This window comes from Colobus angolensis, unplaced genomic scaffold (assembly GCF_000951035.1).
Source record: "Colobus angolensis palliatus isolate OR3802 unplaced genomic scaffold, Cang.pa_1.0 Scaffold446, whole genome shotgun sequence".
In the NCBI taxonomy this organism is placed as follows: domain Eukaryota; kingdom Metazoa; phylum Chordata; class Mammalia; order Primates; family Cercopithecidae; genus Colobus; species Colobus angolensis.
Window position 1 is genome coordinate 956,771 of NW_012117888.1, and position 26,863 is coordinate 983,633.

Genomic DNA, 26,863 nt, shown 5'->3' on the forward strand with positions numbered 1-26,863 from the left:
AGCACTGGCCCCCTAGGGCCTCGCTTTTCTTTCTCTATACTTTGTCTCTGTGTCTTTATTTCTTTTCTCAAGTCTCTCGTTCCACCTAGCGAGAAGCACCCACAGGTGTGGAGGGGCAGGCCACCCCTTCAACAGTATATACAGACATACATACATATGCACACACATAGGCATATACATATACTTCCAATATACTTGTTTGATAGTGTTACCTCCAAAAACCTAGTCTATCATCTTACATAGAGCAGAATTCATTCATAAACTTACAAAGTATCTTTTTGTGCCCAATGTCTCCAATCCACCTACAAATAAGTTGACATGCAACAAAAGATAACAAGAGTCTAAGCTGAAGAGATTTTGTAATCCAAGTATAGGCTTGTTATTTGAGACAGCTGCTAATATCTGACTATGAAAATATCCCTGTGGCCTTCCAGAGTAGTGGCAATGTGAGCCTGAATGTACTCAAGGCCCTAATGTCCATGTGAAAGAGTTAACCTACTTGAGTTGGAAGGATTTTTACTTAGAATAAAAAGCTGCATTAAAGATGCAACTTTTGCCATTAAAAGTAATTGCAAAAATTGCAATGACTTTTGCACCAACCTATATGCAAACCATCAGTACTGTTAATAGGTACACCCTGAAAGACACAAGAGAAAACATATTCTGTGGTTCTAATGGTTGTAGGTAAGGGGGAAAGAAGACTTCTTTTAGTACCTGTTCTGCCGCATACTATCTGTGTAACTTCGAAATTTAGTTTTCCTGTCTAAAATTTGAGAAAATTGCCTGTTTTATTCACTTTACAAGGTTGTTCAGAGATATACTCAAAAAATATTATTAATATGTCAAATATTTAAGATATCAGCTGCAGCCTCCCCACGAAATGACATACTTCTAACTGCCTACACTTCCACTATCCTGATATCTACTGTACTGAGCTAAATTCAGGTCTAGACAATTAAAGACAATTAAAAAATGATACTGCACCAAGAGGCAATTTGATGTTTTGCCAAATATCTTCTAAAATGGAATCTTGGGGAGGCTAGTCAGTCTACAATTAAGGACATAAAATATGTATACATAACTTTTAATTCTGTTTAATCACTTGGCCCTGTACATATTTATTCTTCATTTCTTTTGTTTACGAAGAGTCCAAAAAGATAGTAAAGAGAATCAAGATGGGAACTGGACTACTAGCCAGGAACTTAATGTTTTCTATTGCTGATTTGGAATAGCAAATTTTCCTGGCGCAATAGCACAGCCCTCCATCTGTGTCCTGAAGGTGAGTCATTATTTCTTACAAATGAGGCTTTATCTAGATAGCTCTGTTTCTATAATATAATGGCAGATGTAAACTTTTTTCACATGAAAAATGGGAAATGAACTGTGTATGATCATTTCCGTCTTCACTAAGATGTATATGTAGCATACAAACACACGAATCCAATACTGTACTGTGGACTTGAAGGCATTTCCATTTGTAAGCTGACTTATGAGATATTGCAGTTTTTGCCTTTTTTTTTTAAATGCTGATTTTCTCCTTTTTTTCCTCATTGCTTGATTTCATCCTACTATATTACCACTCAACTAGGACAGATTCTCAGAAGTTTCTACCATATGAACTTAAATATAATTTGCCGGATCACTTTTATTCAGGACTTAAAGTAATGTTCTAATAAAATCAATTCCTAGGAATAATTTTGTTAATAATTCAAATATCACATCTACTAAGATCCAGATACTTTATGAGCTTAACCTCTAGCCCTCAATACCATGCTATTTCCCTGTTAATGTGGCTGAGAAAATGTTTATTTAGAAATAAGAGGTCATTTAAAAGGTGAGATTGTAGGGATTTAAACCTATGTTCATGTGATGCCAAAACTCAAATTCTACTTCACTACAACACCTCGGAAAATACTATTGAGTTAATGGCATTTTATGTTTATTGACAGATGAAGTGACATGGCACCTCCAACACATTCTACTTTCATTATTTAAAAATGTCTTCTGAAAAAGAAAGATACTAATTCGTACAATGACAGCACTACCGACAAGTAGGAGCAGCACTTTATTTTCTGCCAAACATTTTCTGTTATGTAAATATAGGCATTATGCATTTCTACAGGAATTCATTCTGTCTCTTAAGGAATGTAACAAAACTACTATTTGCCTCAGGATTTTGGTTGGAACTGAACATTTCAGCTTTCCATTAGCTACCATTAGTCAGAGTCACTGAATTTGGACAGTACTAATTTAAAAACCTCTTTACCCCATAATCCCAGCACTTTGGGAGGTCGAGTCAGGCGGATCACCTGAGGTCAGGAGTTTGACATCAGCCTGGCCAACATGGGGAAACCTTGTCTCTACTGAAAATACAAAAATTAGCTGGTCATAGTGGTGCACACCTGCAATTCCAGCTACTCGAGAGGCTGAAGCAGGGGAATCACTTGAACCCAGGAGGCAGAGGTTGCAGCGAGCCAAGACCGTGTCACTGCACTCCAGCTTGGGTGACAGAGCAAAACTCTGTCTCAATAAATAAATACCAATAGAAAATTCTCCACAAGTTATTCAAAGCTGATGTTGAAAATTAGATATTTTATCCAGTCACGCTAAGTTAGGAAATTCTACACTATATAACCTTTTTAAATTATTTAAATGTATTTCTAAAAGTGAAGCATTTTCTTGGAGGCCAGGGCCCTGGTACACACCTCTGTATTCCTAATGCCAAGTGCAATGCCTAACACAGAGTGGGCATTCAATAAATACTTGGTAGCCTGAAATGTTGACACATTATCCCAGAAAGTGCCTTCAAAGGTCATTTTCCTCTAAGATCTTATGCATTGTTCAGAGTAAAGCATGTCTTAGAACATAAATATAAAACTAACTGAACTAGAAGTAGATGAAATATAAATGCAGAAAAAAGGTAATCGGGAAAATCTTCAGAAAAAGTATGGAAACAGATCAACTTTTTAGTACCTAATCACAATACTTCTTAATTATAAAGTACTACAGGGAGCCCTTGTAAGGGCATTAGTACATTTATTTGTCATTATATTCATTTTCATTTTACTTATGCTTTGGTACTATGTTTTAACTCAGCAGATGATAGTTGAGGTAATAATGTTTGTCAGCATATCAATGAGTTTTTATCATAATGTTTTTGACATCATTTTTTTGTTCCATAGTATTTGCTATGAAATTTTAAACTACATGTATTTTCCCCTTCAAGAAGTAGATATAGCTCATTGAACGTGCTTGCAGTTCTGGAGGTTTCTGTGTCTTTCTTTGTAGTCAGAGTTGGCCCTACACGCCTGCAACCATGTCGAAGGGACCTGCAGTTGGTATTGATCTTGACACCGCATACTCTTGTGTGGGTGTTTTCCAGCATGGAAAAGTAGTGATAATTGCCAATGATCAGGAAAACTGAACCACTCCAAGTTATGTCACCTTTACGAACACTGAATGATTGATCGGTGATGCCACAAAGAATCAAGCTGTAATGAACCCCACCAACACGGTTTTTGATGTCAAACATCTGATTGGATGCAGATTTGATGATGTTGTTGTCTAGTCTGATATGAAGCATTGGTCCTTCATGATGGTGAATGATGCTGGCAGGCCCGAGGTCCAAGTAGAATACAAGGGAGAGACCAAAAGCTTCTATCTAGAGGAGGTGCCCTCTATGGTTCTGACAAAGATGAAGGAAATTAGGCCGGGTGCGGTGGCTCACGCCTGTAATCCCAGCACTTTGGGAGGCCAAGACGGGCAAATCATGAGGTCAGGAGATCGAGACCATCCTGGCTAACATGGCGAAACCCCGTCTCTACTAAAAATGCAAAAAATTAGCCGGGCGTGGCGGCGGGCGCCTGTAGTCCCAGCTACTTGGGAGGCTGAGGCAGGAGAATGGTGGGAACCTGGGAGGCGGAGCTTGCAGTGAGCCGAGATCGCGCCACTGCACTCCAGACTGGGGGACTGAGCAAGACTCTGTCTCAACAACAACAACAAAAAAAAAGATGCAGAAAAAAAAAATTGCAGAAGCCTACCTTGGGAAGACTGTTACCAATGCTGTGGTCACAGTGTCAGCTTACTTTAATGACTCTCAGCATCAGGCTACCAAAGATGTTGGAACTATTGCTGGTCTCAATGTACTTAGAAAATGAGCCAATTGCTGCTGATATTGCTTACAGCTTAGACAAAAAGGTTGGAGCTGAAAGAAACGTGCTTATCTTTGACCTGGGAGGTGCCACTTTTGATGTGTCAATCCTCACTATTGAGGATGGAATCTTTGAAGTCAAACTTACAGCTGGAGACACCCACTTGGGTGGAGAAGACTTTGACAACTGAATTGTCAGCCATTTTATTGCTGAGTTCAAATGCAAGCATAAGAAAGACATCAGTGAGAAGAAGAGAGCTGTAAGACGCCTCTGTACTGCTTGTGAACATGCTAAGCATACTCTCTCTTCCAGCACCCAGGCCAGTATTGAGATGGATTCTCTCTATGAATGAATCGACTTCTGTACATCCATTGCCTGTGCCCGATTTGAAGAATTGAATACTGACCTGTTCCATGGCACCCTGGGCCCTGTAGAAAAAGCCATTCGAGATGCCAAACTACACAAGTCACAGATTCATGACATTGTCCTTATTGATGGTTCTATTCATATCCCCAAGATTCAGAAGCTTCTCCAAGATGTCTTCAACAGAAAAGAACTGAATAAGAGCATCAACCTTGATGAAGCTGTTGCTTATGGTGCAGCTGTCCAGGCAGCCATCCTATCTGGAGACAAAACTAAAAAATGTTCAAGATTTGCTGCTCTTGGATGTCAACCCTCTTTCCTTTGGTATTGAAACTGCTGGTGGAGTCATGATTGTCCTCGTCAAGCACAATATTCCTACCAAGCAGACACAGACCTTCTGACAGCCTATCTATCGTGACAACCAGCCTGGTGTGCTGATTCAGGTTTATGAAGGTGAGTGTGCTATGACCAAGGATGACAACCTGCTTAACAAGTTTGAATTCACAGACATACCTTCTGCACACCATGGTGTTCCTCTGATTGAAGTCACTTTTGACATTGATGCCAATGGCATCCTCAGTGTCTCTGCCATGGACAAGTGTATAGGAAAAGAGAACAAGATTACTATCACTAATGACAAGGGTCCTTTGAGCAAGGAAGACATTGAATGTATGGTCCAGTAAGCTGAGAAGTACAAAGCTGAAGGTGTCATCCAAGAATTCACTTGAGTCCTATGCATTTCGCATGAAAGCAACTGTCAAAGATGAGAAGCTTCAAGGCAAGATTAATGATGAGGACAAACAGAACATTCTGGTCAAGTGTAATGAAGTTATCAACTGGTTGGATAAGAGTCAGGCTGCCAAGAAGGAAGAATTTGAACATCAGCAGAAAGAGCTGGAGAAAGTCTGCAATCCCATCATTACCAAGCAGTACCAGAGTGCAGGAGGCATGTCAGGAGGAATGCCTGGGGGATTCCCTGGTGGTGGAGCTCCTCCCTCTGGTGGTGCTTCCTCAAGGCCCACCATTGAAGAGGTTGATTAATCTAACATAAATATAGATGTAGCATTGTTCCACACATTTAAAACATTGAAGGACCTAAATCTCTAGCAAATTCTGTGGCAGTTTTTAAAAGTTCACCTGCTGTAGTAGGTTACTGGGAATTCTTAATACTTGAATATGCAACATGTGCACAGGGGAGGGAAATAACATTGCACTTTATAAGCACTGTATTGTAAGTGGAAAATGCAATGTCTTAAATAAAACTACTTAAAATTGGCACAAAATATATAATTTAACACTGTGTTAAGAATATATCTCTAAAAGTTACAGAGATATAAGCACTTGCATTTTTTATAAATTATTAGTAGCAAAATGCAATCCTGAAGGTATAACTACAGTAAAATTGGGTTTCTCTATTTCCCTTCAAAGTTGGCTTGGCATTATGACTGTATATAGTAAGTATGAAAACAATCATCTATGTGGTAATTTGGGAGCTGGGAAAATATCCCATCTACTTTATTGTAGTAATTTAAATTGTACCATTGTAAGCCCTATTCTTACCAATTGACTAGGGACACATGTACCTCCTCTGAACTTCTTAACCACCTATTATTTACTCAATACATTCCATCATTAGCACATAACTTCATGTTGTTCATTTTTTTAATATAAATTTCTGCCTCCCACCAACACACACAAACACACATATGCATACACATAATTATATTATAAACTCCCTCATAAGCAGGGATTGGAACTATATATTATGACATCCCACTGTGTTTTGTTCAGTGCTGACAAACAGCAGATACTCAATAAGTATCTTTATATTGATTGTGGTTTGATCCATGGGTTATAATAGTTTAACAATGATTTTTGTTTTCCTTGATCATTGTTAGAACATCTCTATCCTAGTGGCTTCTGGGTTCATAATAACTGCTGAAAGTGTTAAAGATGATGGAGTTTGGACACAGGGTGAGTGGGATGGGAAGCCTCTGGGTAAAATAAAGGTTTTAATTTCATTTAGATGTCTGTTTCAGAAAGGATTTAGAAATCAAAGCTAAGTGCACAAAGTGAAAGGCATTTTGGAAATTATGTGGTTTATTTAATCAGTTTCTAAAGGAACTTGTTTAATTCTAGTTCCTGAATAGATTCTATGCTTGCAGTTGTCTTATTTGCTGACTAAAATATGTAATACAAAAAATATGCAATTACAATTTTTGGAATAAATGCATCATATTGTTGAGCATAAATGATCTCCAAAATGTCTACTCAACATCCCAAAGTGCACTGATAAACATAACTGTTATTCTTGATAAAAGGTATGATCCCATGGTATCTGAAAAATTGTCATTTTTTAGATTATTTAAGAGTCTGTATCCTAATTTAACCAAGATTACTTTAAAATTTAACTTTTGGAAAAATGACACATGAAATGTATTTGGCTATTCCCAATCACAGTACATTAGTTTGCTGTAATTCACACAGAGCTATTTTTTCATAGAGTTTCACTATGAAACTGGCTCTTACTACAAAAATGAAGTATACCTTGTTACAGTACTATTGCTTTATTTTGAGATTTGAGTGGAGAGAAAGGCTAATATTTCTATCTTACTAATATTGTGTTTACCAGTTTTTAATTCTGATTTAAGATTATTTCCATAAAACAAGTTATAATGGGAAAGGGGGAAAGAAGTTCTTGTGTACCTGATTTTCAGGGTAAGGAAAGCAAAAATGTTAAGCTCAGTTACTGAAAACAATTTTTACTTATTGCATATACCTGCTTAAGAAAGGCCTTAGAATAATCATACTTTGGAGACAAAATCAAATTTAGAGACATCTAACACAGTCCTCTCATTTCACAAATCAAGGGAGGCTCAAAGAAGCCAAGTGGCTGAACCTAGGTCACACAGTTACTGGAAAAGCTGGAAATTGAACCTAAGCCTTCAATACTTTACCATCCCTTAGTATTAACCAACAGAAGAAAAATGTAAAAATGCAGAATGGTGAAATAGTTCACAAGAAAGAGTAGTCCGCCAAGAGTCTGGCATTCCAAAGTAAATCCAAGTTACATTATTGATGATTTGCCTAATAATTTTATATCCTTACCAACTCTCCTCATTGACCTTGCCCCTTTCTAAATTTATTATTTTCCCAGTTTCAGCTTTTGCTTCATCTCTTGGGCCTTAGGCTAACCTGGAATTACTAGCCTTTGTTGGACAAGACATGAGTAGGGCTGTTTCTTAAGCCAAAATCTATAGTGATTTCCCTTGATCCCATAAACATGTACAAGTCTCCCCGATAATTAAAGTACTTCTTTGACTTTTTGCCTCCCTCTGAAAAATGTTTCCTCTCCTAAAGGTCAGAATCAAGTCCCACCACTGCCCCCACCGCCCGCCCTGCCACGATATACACGCAAAAATTTAGTTTTATAAAAAACAAATGCAAAATGTGAACCTTGCTTGAAACCTAATTTAAATAAAGCAACTCATTTATATCCTAATTTGAGCCAATTATTAAAAGTGAATACAGATTAGGTAGTAGATGAAATGAAGTAATCATTTTAACTTTATGCAGTAAAATCACTTTATGGTGTTATGTTTAAAATGTCATTATAATTCAAGGTATATAAAGAAGTACTTAAAAGAACAGAACATCCAGAATGACAACCTTGGTGAATTCTTTCTCTCACAAAAGCTATAAAAATATTTGCAAAACTACAAAAATCAACTGTTTTAGAATCCTGAAAATTAACCAAAGGTACAGATTTGGCTTAAAACATATTCATTTAAAAACAGTCTACTGAACATGAGTTAGAACAGTGGGATCTATGTTGTTTTAACTTTAGGCTACTTTCATTCCCCTCTCACCACAGTAACAGAGTACAGTAACCAGCCAGTTGAGTGGGGACTGATTTGTTTTGGAGCTTCATGTAAAGCCCCATCCTTAGAACACTTTGAATATTTCGACAATATTTACAATAATTCCTTTGAAACACATTATTCCCAGATAATTGGACTATTTATCCTGACTCTGAGTTTAGTTCTTCGGAAAAAGCCTTGTCTCCAGAGTTTTGAAAACAATAACATGAGCTGGATTTAATAACATTGCAGTCGCCTAAGCCTGTGAACTCAGTTGTAACAAACAAGAAGCTGGCTAAAAATTTAAAAGGAATACATCGATAATGGGAAAAGGACCAATACAAGGAACTCTAAAATGCTCCAACATATTTCAGGAGATCTAAAAGGCTGCACAAGTGTGTATGTCTGTACACATGCCGAAGAAAACTCAGAGAGGACACAAACAACTCATCTCTAGCTACCTTTGATGCTGGACTTAAGCAGGAAGTAAAAGCTAATATTGACTTGTAAATTCTCTGACATTTGAAGGTGCGACCTCCCACAAAAATCTCCTTGGAACAGGGTGGAAGAAAAACTGGCTCATAGCATTTAATAGAATATTCTGAACAATCACTGGCTGACTACAAACAATGCTGATTCAGGGGCAACTCTTAAGAAGTAATGATTAAAAATAAAAACAAATATCAAAAAAAAATGCTACCAGAGAAAATAGCAGCCACATATTGCAAGGAATACAGAATCTATAGAAGTATTCTAGGAAAGTAACTGAAGCAAACAGCAATGAGGACAAAATCTCACAAACAACAATAAACACTACAGGTTGGGGTAGACCTGATTTTAAAGTCACTACAATATATTATTTAAAACGTCCAAGTTTCAACAAGAAATTTCAAGACATGCAAAGAAACAGGAAAATATGCCAGGCACGGTGGTTCAAGCCTGTAATCCTAGCACTTTGGGAGGCCAAGGTGGGTGAATCACTTGAGGTCAGGAGTTCAAGACCAGTCTGACCCTATCTCTACTAAAAATACAAGCCCTGTGAAACCCTGTGTCTACTAAAAATAGTGAAACCCTGTCTCTTCTAAAAATACAAACAATAGCCGGGTGTTGTGGCATGCACGTGTAATCTCAGCTGCTTGGGAGGCTGAGGCATGAGAATCACTTGAATCTGGGAGGTGGAGGTTGCAGTGAGCAGAGGTGACGCCACTGCACTCCAGTCTGTGCAACAGAATGAGACTCTATCTCAAAAAAAAAAAGAAAAAAGAAAAAAGAAAAAAAGAAAGAAAAATGGAGAAAAGAAACAGGAAAGTATGGCATATAAGCAGGAATTAAATAAGTCAATAGAAAGTGTACAGAGGGGGCCTAGATGTTGGACTTATCAGACAAGGAGTTTAAATCAGCTATATAAATATGTTTAAAGAACTAAAGAAGACTATCTTTAAAGAATTAAAGAAAACTATGATGATAATGCTCACCAAATAGAGAAAATCAGTAAAGAGATACAAATTAATTTAATATTTAAAAGAACCAAAATTCGGAATTTGAAAAGTACAATAACTGAAATGACAAATTCATTAGATAGGCTTAATAGAACATTTCAGAAGGCAGAAGAAAGAAACAACAAACTTGAAGATAAGTCAAAAGAGATTATCCCATCTGAAGAACAGAGAGAATAAAGGAAAATGAACAGAGCCTCAAAAACCTGTGAAACACCATCAGATTATGCGTAATGGGAGTTCAGAAGGATAGGATAGAAAGATACAGAAAATATATTTTAAAAAAATGGCTGAAATTCTCCCAAATTTGATAGAAAACACTAATTTACACATCAAAAAACTCAATGAACACCAATTAGGATAAACTCAGGGATACACACCTAGATACTTCATAGTCAAAGAGTTGAAAGGCAATGACAAAGAGCAAATTCTGGAAGAAGTAAGACATAAATGACTCAACATATACAAAGGGACCCAAATAAGATTAGCAGTTGACTTCATCAGAAGCTGTGAGAGCCAGAAAGCTTTGGGATGACATATTTGAAGGGCTGATAGAAAAATATCGTCTACCAAGAATTCTATTCCCAGTAAAACTATCCCTTAAAAAAATGAAAGAGAAAGACATTTCCAAATAAAAATATAGATAGAATTTGTAGTCCCCATACCTAACCTATATCTACCAAAGGGAATCTTTCAACTGAAATGAAAAGGTAGATGGTAACTTGAATCCACATGAATGAAAACTCTTTTCTCTTTCCAAATGGTTTAAAAGACAAATCCATGAAAAAAAAATCACACAAATATTTTGATGCATTATAATGCATCAAAATATAATTTGCATGACAATGATATCACAAAGAAAGGGGAGGAAATGGAAGTATATTGGAGCAATATGTCTACATAGCATTGAAGTTTAATGTTAATCTTAACACGATTGTTTTAAATTAAGATGCATATTATATATGGAGTGACTGAAAATTGGATAATGAAATTTTACTGTAATTAAATAAAGTTGATGGTTGCCTAACTTTGTGAATATGCTAAAAATCACTGAATTGTACACTTTAAAGGGTGAATTTTATGGTATAAGATATATATCTCAATTTTAAAAAGGAATAAAAAGGAATATTGTAAGCCCCAGAGCAAACACTAATACTATTTTTAAGTAAATAACATAAAATAAAAATATAGTGAAAAAAAATCCTAAAAGAAATTTAATGAATAATAATAACTACCTTACTTAATTTTGTTATGCTTAACTGCTTGGCATCTAGCTGGAACCCAATATACTGTACCTATATCTACTATTAGCCTTATTTTTGTTATTGTTATTGTATTCATAGCATAAAATCATTTCCTCAAGGCCACAGCTTTGCTCTAGTAGTCATTGAATAAATAATAGCAATAGGTAAGAAAGTAAGGTGAGTCTAGGTTTAACTTTGCTGTTTCACTACTTTTTTCTTTATTTGCACTTTTATTTTTCTTATTAACTATCACCTTTGTGTACAGTTAAATTAACTGCTTTTTTTTTTTTTTCAAATAGTTTTAACACACGTCTGAAAAAACTGCAAGGGAACATGAGGTAAGGCTAGAAGTGTCATATGATGGCACTTGCAATCTCTCGTAAGATCTTTTGTTTACTTCAAAGTATAAATTGGACAGTTCTTAATTATATTGTTAGAATAGTTTACATCAGAATTAAGTACAGTCTTCGATTCACTACAGTTGCTGTCTTTTGTTTAGTCATTTACATAAGTAATTAAATAGAACTTACAAATTATGTGTAAACAATATTATGACTCACTGAAAGTGAAACCTTTATGTGAATAACCCACAGTGAAAGCCAATTAAGTAATTTGTCATAGTAATACATGCTAAAAGGTTTATTTATGAAACATTGGCCTTCAAAAATTGCCTTAACATTTTTCAGTGAAATGAGTTTGGGGAAGTGGCCATTTAATTTTCATATTCCACTTAAATAACAAGAAGCTTATCTTACTCTGTTGTATTTAAACTGAGAAAATATATATTTATGTTATGTTATATTATATTATGTTTGTTTGAACCAATATACTACTTCCAGAACATTTGTTTTGGTACACGTGAAAATACATAATTTACATTTTTATATGCATAATATATTTTTGTTTGTAAATAGGGGTTTGGTTAAATGTCATACTAAAATAATAATAACCTTAAAATTGTATAGAAAGTTAAAATTTACTAAATATTTTCACATTCAGCTTTTAATATTCACAAATACGTGTGAAGTAGATGCTAAGTGAGATATTGTAGGTTAAAATAATTATCAAGATAGATACACAATGAAAGTCATTTATAAAAGAGAATCTAGTTTGTAGAGATAATCAGTGACTTACCAAAATCAAAATACTAATATAACATTACTTAAGAGTCATTTGATCAAAAAGACTTAGTTAAAATAGAGTATTCCTTAGCCAGAATTAATGCTAAAGGCTATAAACTATCAAATTTAAATATGTATATGATTAGCTTATTAATGTTTAGCCTTTATATAATTTTCTATTGAACAATTTCCTTTTTAGTAGTAACCAAATTATACTATAATGTTTAGTGGAAATAATTTGTTATCTTTATTTTTTACTCCAATTGCCCTTCAACAGAACACCGAGGTTGATTACAACGGTTTATATGTGCCACTCACTGGTGAAATTTATACAGAGTTTGTAATCAGGTTTATGAGGAATTGAAAATTAGAGACTTCACTTTCTTCCATCACAAGAAACACTTCAAACAACAGAGAATTTACTTTTCATTACACACTTCATTTATTTATTTTATATATTGTTATATATATTTCATTTATATATGTCATGATATATATTTTATATACCTTCTACTTTGAATATATTTTCATACAAAATTAAATACCTAATAGTTAGTTTCAGCTATTAGTTTAATAGAACATAGTCAGCTTTGTCCTTTGTACTTGCTCTTAAAATAGTAAATCCAGAAACTTTTTCCTCCCTATCAATATAAAGGAGCTATTATGCTAAGATGGGGTTAAAGTAAAATATGGGGTATAAGATGAGGTTAAGGTAAAACAGAAAATGAATAAGTGCTTAATGAATATCAAATGCCTCTAAATTAATTTCCCTTTAAAGTTTTGTTCTACAGAATTTTGAGGAGAAAATAGGTTTTTTCTTAGCCAGTGCAGGCTTTTGGGTTCGAAGAATGAATTTGATCTAGAATAAGGAAACCTCTTGCTCTGCAGAAGACAGCCTGATGTAATTCTCCCACGTGCACTCTAAGTACTAACTCAGAATTCTCTTTCTTCTTTATTCTAAATAGGGTTCTAAATAGGATTTTAAAAATCCACATTTGTCATGATCTTACAATTACATAAAAAACAACAATATAAAATCTTCAGTGGCTTGGCTAATTTGCAATTGTACATGCTCCCATAGAAACTCTTGTATATCCCTTAACATGTTACTACAGAATAAAAATAGAAATAAACAGGATGAAAATAAAAATTCTATCTCCAATATCTGTGTTACTAAATATTTCTCAGTGAAAAGAACTCCATTAGAAAATCAATCTCATTCAAACTTCTCTTGTTGATGCTCTTCCTTTAAAAGAAACAATGGCATTCGGTCATGGGAAAATTTATTTCATTAAGTGTAATTTGGGGACTTAATGTTATGTGAACATTGAGTAAGCATCTTGTTTTTACTATATTTTGAATGCAGAATAACTCGATAGCAAAGATTTTAGATTTTTGATAGATTTTATTTGAAACACAAAACAAACTTCAGCACACAAGGAATATGGAAATTTGACTGAAAAGGAAAAGAAAGAAACTAACTTTTAATGATTAGTCCAATGATCCCTTTACTATACAGTTCAAGCACTCTGTTAGGAGCACATACAGAAAAACATGAACAATTAAGACCCATAGTTGTAATATATTCTGTTCAGCATATGAAAGACACCTTTCAAGATTGAGTTACTGCCCTTTAAGATAAAGGCTAAGTAGACTTTTCTTATTCATTGCATAATGCTTAGGAGTGAGGATTATGGGTACATAGTCCATTCATTCTAAGCAAATTTTCTTTTATGTTTACTTAGATGACAACAAGGATAAAAGGTCTTCTGAGTATTAAAATAATGTATAATTAATGAGTAGGTTTTTCATCTATGATCTCTTGCTGGGACTAACCAAACTGATTATAAAGATCATAGGAACATAAAAGCACATACGAAATTAACACTATTGTATGAAATAGAAATTCTTATTTTCATCTCCCTATCATTGACAAAGGCACTGAACTACCTTCATAACGATACTTTCAGATTTTGAGTAACTTGTTCAAAGTGACATAACTAGGTATCTTAATTATAGAATCTTAAGACATAAAAGACAACCTCAAAAAAAATCTAGTTCAAGCTTTTATACCAGGCATAAATTCCTTGCATAACGACTAGTGATGGCTGGTGGTGTCCTCTCTTTGAAAGACAGAGCTTTTATTGAACTCTAAGCTGATTCTTTGTGTATCTTTTACCATTAATCTTGCTTTTGTCTTTGGAAGTATATGAGCATGAAAATTGTTCAAGTCTGAAGATACATCGTGACCCCTCCCATTTCTCCTTAATTCCACTTCTAATCGCAAGACAGCAGAGTCATTACAATCTGGGCCTTCAAACTGTCGTAGGTAAGTATTAATAGAGTCTCAACTGAACTGAAATAAAATTATTTTGAGTAAAGCTATAGTTCTAAAACAGTGTGTATCAGCTAGGACCATGTACAGTACTAATAAGTGTCCAATAACTATTAACTATTAGTATTATGGTAGGGCTTGGAGAAATTACCCTTAAATATACAAAAGACTGTTTCCTTAGTTATGTTACTCTGTGTCTCTAGAGCCACATCAAGACATCAAGCAAGAATCAACATTTGTTGTCATTGTTGCTGTTGTAGTTTTTCAGGAACACAGTATGTTCAACATTTCCGTAAGTCGGTGGCAGAAATAGCACTCTGGCTAGCTGGGAGAATGGTACCTTTAATACCAGTGATGTGAGGATGGATATTAGCCTTTTGTGGCCCTAAAATGAGGTAAAATTGTGTACCTCAATTTCCCTCATCTGTAAAGCGGGAAAAATACTTATACGTTGGTTGTGTGGATTGAATAAGATAAATGGACAAGTAAGTGTTCACTTAAAGTTAGCTATTATAATACTTGCTATAATTGTTTCCTTCACCACCATCATTGAACCCAGTTAAAAGGCTCTTGGGATAGACATACAGGCTTTGAGGGAAAAGTCCATGAAGTAAGTCCTGAGAACTTAGCTCTCTAGGAATTGGCACATTAGTAGATGACGTAAAAATCATTGAAAGTTTCCAAGTTTGGGCACGGTGGCTCATGCTTGTATTCTCAACACTTTGTGAAGCTGAGGTGGGTAGATTGCTGTAGCCCAGGAGTTCACGACCAGCCTGGGCAACATAGTGAAACTCTGTCAACAGAAAGAAAGGAAAGGGAAAGGGAAAGGGAAAGGGACGGGACGGGACAGGAAGGGAAGGGAAGGGAAGGGAAGGGAGAAAGAAAGAGAAAGGAAAGGAAAGGAAAGGAGAAAAGAAAAGAAGAAAGGAAAGATAAAGAAGGAAGGAAGGAAGAAGGAAAGAAGGAAGGAGGGTGGGATGGAAGGAAGGAAAGAAGGAAGGAAGGAAAGAAGAAAGAAGGAAAGAAAGAAAAAGAAAGAAAGAAAGAAGAAAGAAAAGAAAGAAAATAAAAAGAAAGGAAAGAGAGAGAAAGAAGGAAGGAGGGAGGGAAGGAAGGAAGAAGAGAGAGAGAAGGAAGGAAGGAAGAAAAAGAAAGAAAAAGAGAAAAAAGAAAAGAAAGAAAGGAAGGAAGGAAGGAAGAAAGAAAGAATTCCATGAAGGAATGAGATTTAAGAAGAAAAAGAAAAAATGAGGAGAATCTTCAAATCACCAGAACTGGACACTACAGAGAGCTCTAATCTTTCTCGAGAAGACAGAGGATGTCTCCTCTTAAGGAAGAAAACATAGAAGGTGCGTCCCATAGTTGGCAGTAGAATACTGATAGCATTTAAACTTTTGGTGCGTTGTTTTATGTATTAAATAGGGATAGTACATGTATAATACTTGGAACAATGTCTGGCCCTGAGCAAAAACTCAGGTATTGGCCGTTATTATTTAACTTTGACAGTGCTGCCTATCTGCCTGTAATGAAATTATTTTTGCAACCAGAACTGGAATGTTAACTAAAATTACATTATTTATTTATTTTGTGCATTTATTGGAGAATTAAACCAGTAATTAAATATGTAAAAGTCGTACATTTCTTTTCTTTTTTTTTTTTTTTGAGACGGAGTTTCACCCTCCTTGCCCCCAGGCTGGAATGCAATGGTGAGATGTCGGCTCACCGCAACGTCCACCTCCTGGGTTCAAGCGATTCTCCTGCCTCAGCCTCCTGAGAAACTGGGACTACAGGCATGTGCCACCACACCCGGCTAATTTTGTATTTTTAGTAAAGACAGGGTTTCTTCATGTTGGTCAGGCTGGTCTCGAACTCCCAACCTCAGGTGATCTGCCCACCTCAGCCTCCTAAAGTGCTGGGGTTACAGGCATGAGCCACTGCACCCAGCCAAAGTTGTACATTTCTAATGAGGATAAAGAGAGAAAGAGCAAAGGATAACCAGAGGTAGAAGACTCTAGATATAAAAACAAAAATCAGGACCTCTGGACTATATTCTCCAATATATGTCATTATAATTTCAATGTACTGATGCCATTATTCTTTTTGTATTTAGAATGGAAACTTACCCGGTAAAGAAATATTTTTCTCTAGGATAAGGAGCCCGAGGTGAAGTGATTAAGGATATTGTTAAAGGGAAAGGGGATATTGGGAGAAGACATTTCAACCCCAAAGTAATGATTCACAGGTGAAGATGTGCGGGCCTGGGAATTTCCAAGAATATCACCTCATGAACTGATTTGCAAAGAGGAAAGAGGCCTTCATTTATCCATTAAAAAAAAAAAAAGACCAGATATAGGAGTAGATGCTAGGTATATACAAATACACAAGGCCGACAAGTTACCTATTAAACTTTTCAGAGGCATGTTTATTTGGGTGAATGCCTGAGGACAGTAATTAAGGCATCAGTGTACAGACTCAAGATCAGCCCTATGGAATATGTAAGCCCTGTGGATGATAACCATAAGTAACAAAGAAAGATAAAACAGAGATAGCTGTTTTACAGAGGGATTTTGTGAAGGGGACAGGGACTAGTATTGCTTTATCAATGTTTAGATAACAAAATGCGCCACAGTTATAAAGGGGCATTTTCCTAATTTATGCGAGGAGCACAGCTAAGTACAATGAAGACTGATGCAAATGCAGCACACGTGGTATCTTGAGGGTTTGTAGATTTGGCAGTCCCGGGTGACAGCACTCTGGAGAGGTAACCAGCATTCTCATGGAAGGCACCGGTGGTGAAATGGCAAAGCGTCAGCGGAGACCACGATGCCTGGTGGGAGACTGTGGATGCCCAACAGACATGGCGGTACTCAGCAGATGCCGAGCAAATGATGATGGATACCCAGTGGCAGATGATGAATGCCCAGTGGGAGATGATGAATGCCAAATGGGAGATGATGGATGCCCAGTGATAGATGATGGATGCCCAGCAGATACTATGAATGATGGTGGGTGATGGTAGATACATGTGTGCTCCATGAAAGCCCAGAATAATTGCAGCAGTGCATGATGAAAATTGATTTGCTCATGATCACATGAGAGAACCCCTGGGGACTTCTAGAAGTACTTAGGGGAAAATGAGTGTACTTTTTCTAGAGGGCTAGAGGACCTTTGTTAGCACAGGGGATAACAAGCCAGTGAATGAGGAGTATCAACATGAAAGCTATCTCTTCTGTGCTCACAGCTGTGATGCCCGTCACAAATGTGAACACTTTTAGGGACCAGGCAGGTAATATCAGTGAGTAAGACAGCTGGGTATAAGAAGATGGGGAGTGGTAGAAAACATAGCAAAGCTGGAACTCACTCTTAAAATGTATTCAAATTATAAAGTTTAAAAATGTTTGGCTAGGCCAAAACAAAATTTACCTGCAGGCAAAATTCAGCCAAAGAGCCACTATAACAATATGTTCCAATGCCCTTGGGCTTAATATGTCATCTATCTAGGGATGTGGTCCCACCTTTATGCACACAAGAAAATTGTTTCACTTTGAGAATGAACTTTAGTCATACAAATGTTGGAGGTATTTAATATATATGAGAAGATTGTCTTCTGCCATTCATTAACCAATTCGAAGAAATCAGGGAGATTTTATTTATTACATGTTTATTTTCATAAACTGTATATGTTTCCAGAACATTTAGGACAACTTGGACTCCAGTGAATAACTTTTCATGGAGTCCCTGAAAATCCCCAGGCATGACAGTGGAAAATATGATGGATCTATACTTTCTAGATCTATTCCCAAACCCTCTTGTCCAAATGTAGTTCTGATCTAGGTTTGACAATATCTATCTTTTACAAAAAGACATAAATCTCTAGCAAAAGGGGGTTCGGATTAAGGCATTCTTCAAAATAAATGAAGACAAAATTACAAAATCCGGGAAGATTTGTAAGCATATATTCCATTTTAATGGAATAATTAAATTTCAAAGATAATTCACTGTAATATATCTAGAAAATCATATATATGTATATATATACACATATATATGTGTATATATATACAGTTTATATAGACATATATATGTGTATATATACACATATATATGTAGAGAGAGAGATAGAGACTAAGAGAGACAGAGAGAGAGTAATTTTTGGGTGGGAGGGTGTCTTATTTAGCAGTTATATGTTTTAATGTAGTTATTCATTAAAGGAACATTCTAAGTGACATATAACATGAAGAAATGACTACAAACAAGGGCTTTGGAGTTTTTTAGGCCTGCACTTAATAATCAGTTGTGTTACTTAAAAGTTCTAAGGTCTTGGACACATTACTTATCTCTTCTATACGTTACTTTCCTTTATTTAAAATATGAAAAAATAGATAATACACATTCCTTTGAAAGAGTTTGGAAGAGTTAAATGAGTTAACACATGCGAAATTCTTCACAGAATGCCTGGGGACATAGTATATTCTCAGTTAATGTTAATTATTTTTAATGTAAAGATGAAATGGGTTGATTGTAGTTTAGGGCTTTACAAAGTTACTAGTCAACAATTTTAGTTCTTTCCCTTCCAGTCCTCAAATCCTTCCAAATTCCAATTAACATACTTAACCGGTTGGTTAGTTTCCTTTTTACATAGATAATTTTATATTTTGATAAAAACCAACCCTTTTATAACCTCCACAGGAATTTTAGCTACCAGACTTATTTCTGATTCACAGGTTTTTTGACTCAGGTGAACAGAAAACCAACCCTAATACATTTACATTCTCAAAGGATTCAAATTATTTAGGTAATTATTACTACTAGCCCTAACTTAGATAAGCAAAAAACTAAAGAATTTTAAATATGTAAAAATTATATCAGTGTTTACTTGCTTTAGTTCATTAACATGGCTGTAATTACATTACGTAATTTTCAATTCCTGAAAGCACCTCCTCTAATTAAGAAAAAAAATGTGCCTAAAATGGATAATGCATTTCCATAACAAAGTAACCTAAAATCCACTTCTGGCACAGATGTTCGATTGCATGGGTTGCATACTAGTAATGAAGTGAGAAACCTGTCTCCCACATCCTCTGTATGTCTAGTTTGGTTGAAGTGTTGCAAACGAATTATAAATATGTTGTTGTCTGAAAAGAAATCATGGCTATTAGAAAGAGGATGTGGGTCAGATGTGGTAACTCATGCCTGTAATTCCAGCAGTTTGGGAGGCCGAGGTGGGAGGATTGCTTGAGCCCAGGACTTAGAGACCAACCTGGGCAAAAGAGTGAGACCCTATCTCTACAAATAAATAATTTAAAAAATTAGCAGGGCATGGTGGCACGTGCCTGTTGTTCTAACTACTTGGGATGCTGAGGCAGGAGGATTGCCTAAGCCCAGGAGGTCAAGGCTGCAGTAAGCTGTGATTGTGCCACCACACTCCAGCCTGGGTAACAGAGTAAGGATCTGTCTCAAAAAAGAAAAAAAAAAGATATGGGGTTGTGTATTTCCATTGTGCCAAATTAAATAACACATATGAAAGCATCATGAGTGCTCAATAGCAGATATTTTATGATAATGTCTAGATAAAGAATCAGAAGTTCAAGAACGGAATCTGTGTACTTGTATAAATTAATCCAATTGCTTTGAAAAAAGAAATTACTTTCATATGGTAGCCGCAAATATTGGTAGGCAAAAATTACCCAAGAAGAAGACTATAGAAACTTGCTGGAGAACCCTTCCTTTGTGGAACATCCATTTCAAAACCATATAGAAATGTATAATAATAATAATAAATTGCAGTTTAATCCTGCAAAGCTACATAGATTAGCAAGTATGTGACTTAAATAGTTAACATTTCTTTTTGCCTCTTGCTTTTTGATTGTTACTGGAAAGGATATTTTTTCCAGTGGCTTCCCTCTCCTTACTCTGAATATATCTGTGTCTTATGAATGACTGCCAATTTCCAAAGTGAGGGTGCCATCCAGATCTTTGTTACTGTCTTGCCTCTACTTTTCCAGCTAGATAGTAAACTCCTTGAATGCATGTTTGTTTTCTGTCCCTGCTGTATCATATCATTTAATATGGCACCTAATCTATAGTGAGTGGTCAAAACAGATTAATGAATGGTGTTGACTTGATTCTGATTGAATCTGAGTTGATGGTAATGCAGTGGGTTGAGTAGAGCCATGGATGGGGAATAAAGGGGTAATTTCCAGTGTTCAGTAAGTGTATGGGGAAGTTGTTACTCCACGAAGTGTAAGAAACAGAGATCAGACCCTAGAACAAGCAAGGTACCAGAGAGCATGGCTCCATTCTGCTCATCAATGAGTTTGTACAAAGCACTAAAAATCCAAAAAACAACTCAAGGAGTTGAGATTGACGAATTGGGGCCCCATGGAAAGTTAAATATAACATAAATATTTGGAAACTTGGTAAAGAAAATTTAGGACAAGGATTATTTTAAACTTACAAGATCTATATTTAGGTTACTTTTTTTTTTTTTGAGATGGAGTCTCGCTCTATCGCCCAGGCTGGGGTGCAGTGGCCCAATTTCAGCTCACTGCAAGCTCCGCCTCCCAGGTTTATGCCATTCTCTTGCCTCAGCCTCCCGAGTAGCTGGGACTACAGGCGCCCGCCACCTCGCCCGGCTAGATTTTTTTTGTACTTTTTAGTGGAGACGGGGTTTCACCGTGTTAGCCAGGATGGTCTCGATCTCCTAACCTCGTGATCCGCCCTTCTCGGCCTCCCAAAGTGCTGGGATTACAGGCTTGAGCCACTGCGCCCGGCCAGGTTACATCTTTTAAGCCAAATTTTCATTTAATATTTTTAAAGATGCAATTTATATGCCAAAGCAGTTAAGTTTTAAACATATAATTTTAATATGTATATATACACAAGTTTTAATTTTAAATAAACCCTGGGGTAGATTGAGTCTAAACCTTACAATGTATTACTAGCAGAGAGACCAGAAAATTAGAAGGAATAAATGAAGATCTGATAAACTAGGCAGCCTGATGTCTCCTCTGAGCACAAAGATGCTCATGATAGTAAGTTACCAGACCAATCTAATGGAAGCTGCAGAAAAGGAGGATGGTTGAGATGGAAGATACACTTATTTTTCAAGGGGAGAAAAGGATAGGAATCGAGACAACTGATCTGAAAAGTTTGACATGCAACTAGATAAGCCCTAGGAATATAAAAGAGGAAATTTAATTTGAACTGTAGGCATGAGGAAGCTGTGAGCTGATTTGTTCCAATTTAGTCATGGTAAATATATGTAAACCTGAACATGAATATTTTTTATTCCTACTATTGAAAAATGCAGGGTGTAATTTTTGTGAAAATAATTTCTTTTTGTGCAAGAACATGGAAGAAAACTGCCACTGTTACGTGAATGATAAAAAATTGTAATCTGGGTTCCTTAATAGGGTTCTATACACCTAAGGTTAAAATATCTATATCAGGCAAAACAAAAGTAGGGGGAGGATATAGTTCAAAAAGAAGATTTAATAATTATTTTGCACATTGTGATGGAATTTTTAACATGGGGAAATAAGTCCGAATGTCTGTGCCTGGATGTAATTCTTACCTCTGTATCAGTACTGATTTTGATTTAAATGTGTTGTTTCTTCTCCATTGGTGATTTGCTTGTTAATGAAGCATTAATTTGTTTAGTAATATTTGTGCTTCTTCTGTTTTGTTTAGGGTGGCTGGCATAGAAGGCTTATATAACTTGAAAATCTCAGAAAAAAACATGTATTTTTGAAAGACCTAATAGATAATAGAACATCTTTTCTTCTCAGAGACAGGTTCTCATTCTGTTGCCCAGGCTGGAGTGTAGAGGCATGATCATAGGCCACTGCAGCCTCAATTCCCAGGCTCAATCCATCCTCCCACCTCAGCCTCCTAAGTAGCTGGGACTACTGGCATGCCACTATGCTTGGCTATTTTTTAATTGTTTTGTGGAGATAGAGGTCTAACTACATTGCCCAGGCTGTTCCCAAATTTTGATCTCAGATGGTTCTCCTGTCTCGGCCTCCCAAACCTCTGAGATTACAGGCATGAGCCACCATGCCCAGCCAGATAACAAACACCTTTAAGTTTGACATTCATCATTATTGTAAACTTTTGCTTTTTAAGACTTAAATATTGGTATTTAAAAAGAAAATGAACTGAAATAACATATTGTCTTTTCCAATGTACAAAATAAATGTGATAATATTCAATTTGTACATTGATTTGAATAAATTGGTGTAATTTCACTGTGTATGAGTGTGGTCATTATTATTAAAACTTAGAGTAGCAAATCTGCAGGAAAAGGGGCATAGGATTACTCAATATGTGACTGGGCAAAGGCTTATTATTTCTCTGTGTGCGTGTGTGTGTTTGTGTGTATGTGTGTTTGTGTTTTTTCAGGTTTTATTCCTCTTAACCTTACAATGTTGAGAACACACATCTACCTCTTTACAGGTATCTTAGTAGGCTGGCAAGAAGTAGAGAGGGCAAGGGCAATTGGTTTCCTAATATGCGTTAATAGAAATATTTAGGCTACATATTGTTTTTGTTAAATAATAAAATGATGATTGCAAATTGAAATTGTAGAATATAACATAACCCTGTTAGCAAAATTTGAACTAAACACATTTGAACTATTTAATATCCACATATTGGTCACTTTAAGCAGATGAGGAAATAAATTATGTTAGTGAATATAAACCTTCAGAGATTTTAGTTTTTATTGGGTGGCTTTTTGGAGCGCTATCACTATAGAATTTCAAGCTGAGTTCACAGGCACAGAGTGTCTAGTTTACCTGAACTATTTGGGTACTTGTTTGGCTGCAGTAAAATTTACAAAAGAAAGGTAAAGACTTGGCCTTATACATTTTGGAGTTTTCTTGTTTTTTGTTTGTTTGTTTTGTTTTGTCTTGTTTGTTTGGTTCATTATGTTTTTGAAGATTATGAAGTTGTGGCTAAACTGGTGACAAAAAATTAAAATTCTATTGAAATTATGCAAGACGTGATTGAAATATAAATTTGGAGTTGGTGGTGCTGTGGCAGTCTATGGAATATTATTTAGAGAAAATAGGGTTTTCTTTTCACGATCTAATTGAAAACTGAGTTAATCTATAATAGAATGATGACAGGGACAATTTACTCCAGTAGTTTTTTAAATGTTAATAACCTTAGTTATAAACTTTGTCCTCACTGAAGGATGTAATTTCTAAAATAGTAGTAATTTGTATATAGATATCTATTTTCTGCTGCCAGCATTTAAATAATATATTACAAATATATGTATTATTACACATTTTTATATTTTCTATATATTATTCCTCACTAGAGAGATCAAGGTCTCCTGAGAGATGGAAGTTCCAGGTCTTAGTATAAAATGAGTCTAGATTGCTTCACGACTTATATATGCCTTATATATACATATTCTAATTAAAATTTTTATTTAAAGATAAGTGTAGATTGACATGCAGTTAATTGCAAGAAATGATGCTGAGAAATCACACGTGCCCTTTTCTCAGTTCCCTGCAATGGTAACATCTTGCAAAATTATAATAAAACAGCACAACTAAGATATTGGCATTGATATAGCCAGGATGGCAGAACATTAATATCACCATTTGGATTTATCCTGCTGGCCTTTTATAACCACACCCACTTTCATTCTCTGCTTCCTATCCTTAAACCCTGAAAAGCATTAATCTGGTCTCTAGTTCTATAATTTTGTCATAGAAAGACTTATAAATGGAAGCATACAGTGTATCATGTTTTGGGATTGGCACTTTTCACTCAGCGTAATTCTCTGGAGAATCATCTTGATTGTTGCAAGAATCAATAGTTCATTCCTTTTTATTGCTGAGTGGTATTCCATGGTATGGATGTACCAATTTGTTCACCCGTTAAATGTTGTTTCCAGTTTGGGGCTATTATGAATCAAGTTGCTATAAACATCAGTGGACAGGTTTTCATGTAAATATAAATCTTCATTTCTCTGGGATAAATGCCCAGGAGTGCAACTGCTGGCTTGCGTGTTAGTTGTTTGTTTAGGTTTGTAATTGTGGGGAAAAGAAAGAGAGATCAGACTGTTACTGTGTCTGTATAGAAAGAAGTAGACATAAGAGACTCCATTTTGTTCTGGATTTGAGATGCTGTTAATCTGTGACCCTACCCCCAACCCTGTCCTTGCAAGAGACATGTGCTGTGGTGACTCAAGGTTTAACAGATTTGGGGCTGTGCAGGGTGCGCTTTGTTAAACAAGCGCCTGAAGGCAGTATGCTTGTGGAAAGTCATCACCATTCTCTTAATCTCAAGTACCCAGGGGCACATACACTAAGGAAGGTCGCAGGGACCTCTGCCTAGGAAAGCTAGGTATTGTCCAAGGTTTCTCCCCATGTGACAGTCTGAAATATGGCCTCGTAGGAAGGGAAAGACCTGATCGTCCCCCAGCCTGACACCCATGAAGGGTCTGTGCTGAGGAGGACTAGTATAAGAGGAAAGAAGGCCTCTTGGCAGTTGAGATAGAGAAAAGCATCTGTCTCCTGCCCGTCCCTGGGCAATGGAACGTCTCGATGTAAAACCCGATTGTATGTTCTGTTTACTGAGAAAGGAGAAAACCGCCTTAGGGCTGAAGGTAGGATGTGCTAGCAGCAATGCTGCTCTTTATGCACTAAAAAGGTTTATGGAGATGTTTGCATATGCATATCAAGGCACAGCATTTTTCCTTAAACTTATTCATGTCACAGAGATCTTTATTCACATGTCTTACTGCTGACCTTCTCCCTAGGATGATCCTATTATCCTGCCACTTCCCTTTTCTAAGATGGTAAAGATAATGATCAATAAATACTGAGGGAACTCAGAGACCAGTGCTGGCGCGGGTCATCTGTATGCTGAGCGCTGGTCCCCTGGGCCCACTTTTTCTTTCTCTCTACTTTGTCTCTGTGTCTCATTTCTTTTCTTAAGTCTCTCATTTCACCTAATGAGAAACGCCCACAGGTGTGGAGGGACAGGCCACCCCTTCATGTAATAAACTGCCAAAGTGTTTTCCAAAGCTGCTGTCTCATTTTACATTCCCACCAGCAATGTATGAATGATCCAGTTTCTCCACATTCTTGACATTTAGCTTTGTCACTAATTTTTATTCTAGCCATTCCGATAGATATGGAATAGTATCTCATTGTGATTTTGTAGGGGGAGTGTTTTGTTTTGGTTTTTGAGATAAGGTCTTGCTCTGTTGCCCAGGTTGGAGTGTAGTGGTTTGATCACAGTTCACTGCAATCTTAAACTCGTGGACTCAAGCAATCCTCCTGCCTCAGCCTCCCAAGTAGTTGGGACTACAGGCACACACCACCACATTCAGCTATTTTTTTTTTTTTTTTAAGTTTTTTGTAGACATAGACTCTTGCAATGTTGCCCAGGCAGTCCTCAAACTGCTGGCCTCATGTGATCCTCTTAAAGTTTTGGGATTTACAAAACCTCATTGTGGTTTAACTTTGCATTTCCTTAATGTCTAATAACTGATGTCAAACATCTTTTATATTCTGTGCAATGAAATGTCTTTTCAGGTCTTTTGCTCATTATCTAAATAAAATTTTATTTTTTTCTGTTGAAATTTGAGAATTCTTTATATGTTGCATATCCTAGTTGTAGTAGGGTGAAACCCCCCAAAAATAGCCATGTCCTAATGCCTGGAACCTTTGAATGTTACCTCATATGGCAATAAAGATGAGTCTTTGCAGAGCTAATTAAGTTAAGGATCTTGAGATAAGGAGATTATTCTGGATTATGTAAGTGGGCCCTGAATACAATCACTTGTATCCTCAGAGAAGGGGAGCAGAGGGAGATTTCAAAAAGATAAGAAGAAGGCAATGTGATCACAGAGGTAGAGAAGGGAATGATGTGGCCACAAGCTAAGGAATGCCAGTAGTCACCAGAATCTAAAACTCCCAAAGAAAGGATATTCTCCTAGAATCTCTGGAAGGAGGGAGCATGACCTTGCAGACAAGTTGATTTCAGCCTAATAGTACTGATTTCAGACTTTTGACCTCCAGAACTGGGAGAGAATAAATTTCTGTGTTTTTTTTGTTTGCTTGTTTTTCAGATGAAGTCTCACTCTTGTCCCCCAGGCTGGAGTGCAATGGCTCGATCTTGGCTCACTGCAACCTCTGCCTCCTGAGTTCAAGCAATTCTCCTGTCTCAGCCTCCCAAGTAGCTGGGATTACAGGCGCCTGCCATCACACCTGGCTAATTTCTGTATTTTTAGTAGAGACAGGGTTTCACCATGTTGGCCAGGCTGG

The 26,863-nt window shown here is 36.3% G+C and overlaps 1 protein-coding gene and 1 pseudogene across 3 annotated transcripts in view; one reads left to right on the forward strand and one right to left on the reverse strand.

The window, feature by feature from the left end:
• The window catches only part of HTR2C (5-hydroxytryptamine (serotonin) receptor 2C, G protein-coupled), a 192,758-nt gene that overhangs the window by 135,184 nt on the left and 30,711 nt on the right, over positions 1–26,863 (reverse strand). The gene's annotated exons all lie outside the window — the stretch shown is intronic.
• On the forward strand, positions 3,317–5,793 carry LOC105522919 (annotated as a pseudogene). The gene is made up of 2 exons (XR_001003511.1): positions 3,317–3,713; positions 4,036–5,793. The product of XR_001003511.1 is annotated as a heat shock cognate 71 kDa protein-like (transcript).